The sequence below is a fragment of the Carassius auratus genome, chromosome 44 (genome assembly GCF_003368295.1).
Source record: "Carassius auratus strain Wakin chromosome 44, ASM336829v1, whole genome shotgun sequence".
Taxonomy (NCBI): Eukaryota; Metazoa; Chordata; class Actinopteri; order Cypriniformes; family Cyprinidae; genus Carassius; species Carassius auratus.
The window spans coordinates 3,688,790-3,691,603 of NC_039286.1; positions in this window are offsets into that span (position 1 = coordinate 3,688,790).

A 2,814-nucleotide genomic window follows, 5' to 3' on the forward strand; every position below is an offset into this window, starting at 1 on the left:
AAATCAAAGGATGATTACATGCTAATCGTTTTTGAGGTTGTCCTTAAATGATGTTGGTTAAATTAAGTCTCCGGCTCTTTAGATATGTGTAGCCTATTATACCCAAATAGATTTATTTTCCAAGTATACATTATGTGTAGTATACTAATATCAATGCATTAAAACTTAGTTGGTTGACTTTTTATTTTAATAAAATAACTATTAAGTTTAATTTAAGTGTAACAGTAAACTTTGAGCAAATAATTATTTTATATATTTTTCAAAAGAAAAATGGAGTATGTGTTTAACAAAAATATGAGGCAATATTCAAAATATAGGTCTACTGAATATTGATAGTAAGCATACTCCAAAGAAAATACACTTGAACTAAAAGCATAGTTTTCATATAGGGAATACTAATAAAGAATACATTCACCTCTTTCTGAACCATGCTGTTTATTTAAATGTGATATCAGACATTTTTAATCATTCATTTTAAAAGAAGGAAATACTGCAGCTCATAGGATTGAAATTAAAATGAGACAACTAATGCATTAAACATTCTAAAAAAAACTATATAGGCAATAAAACTATAACATTTAATTCAACAAAAGACAAATGTACCCAAGGTATAATTATATTTTCTTTATTAAAATGTATGATGATGAATGAGGAAAAGCAAACTTGCTGATATTCTATCAAATAACTAGTTTTGTATCGTGTTGTGACAGTAAGTCCATCCAGCACACTGGAATAAGATCTGAAGTCTGTTATGGGTGCTTAACTTCACTATAATGGAAAGAAACTGTAGTATTGAGAGCTGAGAAAATTAGAAAAATAAATAAAAACCTGAGGTTGTATGCATTAATGGTCCTCATCTCACTCAAAGAGTTCTTCATCTGTTATTCCCATCTTTCCAAACACCATGTTTAATTGTGTATTTTCTCTGCCTTATCCATTAAAACAAGACATTTGTTAAGGAACCATGTGCTTTACGCAAAACAGTCAAATATACAAACCAGTTCATGCTTGACAATGGTGAGGGGGGCTTTCTAAATGAACATACGCTCTAGAAAAAAAAGGCTATTTGGCACCCGCCTGTGTTTGTCTGAAGGAGACCATTTAGGAGACCACTTGCTGATTTCAATGCTCAATCTCATCAGTTCTTTTGCATTGTAGTGAAACTGTTTTCTGGTGTAGCCATTTAATGACTCCACTGCATCGTGCATACCAGATGGAGGAGGTTGATGTTCTGTATCTGATGTCTCAAAGCACCAGCAGAAAGGAGCGGGACAGTCTCTCTTTGCCTACTCAGATCTAGCTAGTCTCTGCTTTGCATATAACTTAATCATAACGGGCTGTTTTCATGGCTTGAGGCGCTGAGTAGAACAAAAGACATGAACATATGGTTGGGAGAAAATGTGATGCATATCATATAATATGCTTAAGATTTATCCACAAGTTTACTTAGATTTTCAGGCCACTGTATACGGTTTTAGAAAAGATTATGAGATTTCAGGTTATGCAAAAATGGTAAACGAATGCATTGGATAATGGACACACAAGAAAAATATACTGAAGTATGCACCATATGACTTTAATACTAATGATTTACATATGAATCATGTAATGAATTATACAACCTACATATTTTACAGATATAGTACCAAACTGTATCTAACTGAAAAACAAACAACCCATATACATTCTCTTCAAGTTCACGCTGTCTCACGCTATAAAATCAAATTATCCTCACTGCAGAGAAAGAATAAAAACACCATGTCTCATATGAGCTGCTCCGGGGCAATATCCATCACCAAAACGTTTGACAATAATGAGCACAAGATGGCAGGCTTAGCCCGTAAAATGGTTTCATGGAACAGATTCGCATCGAAGCCTCGGGAGAAATGTATAGGGGTCGTGAACCTAGGCTGGCTTCGGATTGGTCGCGCCGAGTGGTCAGGGCACAAAGTCAGCCAATGGGTACCGTCCCCGACAGCTGCGTCAAAGTGGTCTGAAGCTGATATCATGAATGTCTGGAAATCTGTGGTGCCGTTTCAGGTAACGTGGAGTAGAAGTAGTCTAGCGAGTTTAAAACCACAGTCAAACAGTCAGTTGTGTTAACGGTGTGCCTGTGATACTGTCGAATCTGAATGTGACTCTTCATAGGTTAAATATTTGAATATAATGAGCAGTTACTTAGCATAATGTGACATTTAAATCATAAAAAACATGCTTAAGTCAGACTCATCTGTGTCAAGGTGTTGCAGACTGATCACGTGTTTATATCGACTTCGCACTGATGTCATCATATACAGCTGCGTTCCCAAGGACCTCACCTGTGACCTTTGAAGACATCACAGGTTAAGGGTCTCAGGGACACAGACATACACCGGTGCTAGTATGAAATATTTCAAATAAATGCACTTTTTTTCATCACCATCCTAAAAATATTATTAGACAGTACGGCTGTTTTCATCATTGACAAAAATTTGTATGAAATAAATAAATAATTAATCAATAATAATAATAATAATAATAAATATATATTTTTTAACTATTTTTGATCAAACAAATGCAGTCTTGATCAACGAAAGAGACTTTTTTTTTTAAAGACTAAAAAATATTTCCAAACCAAAGCTTTTAATCGGTAGTGTGTGTGCGTCAATATATATATATATATATATATATATACACACACACATACATACACACACACACACACACATATATATATATATATAAAAATATATACATACACGCACTGCATTATACATACCGCATACTAATCTTAGATGATGACACTTCTTTACCTTTCTTCTTACCTTTGTCAAA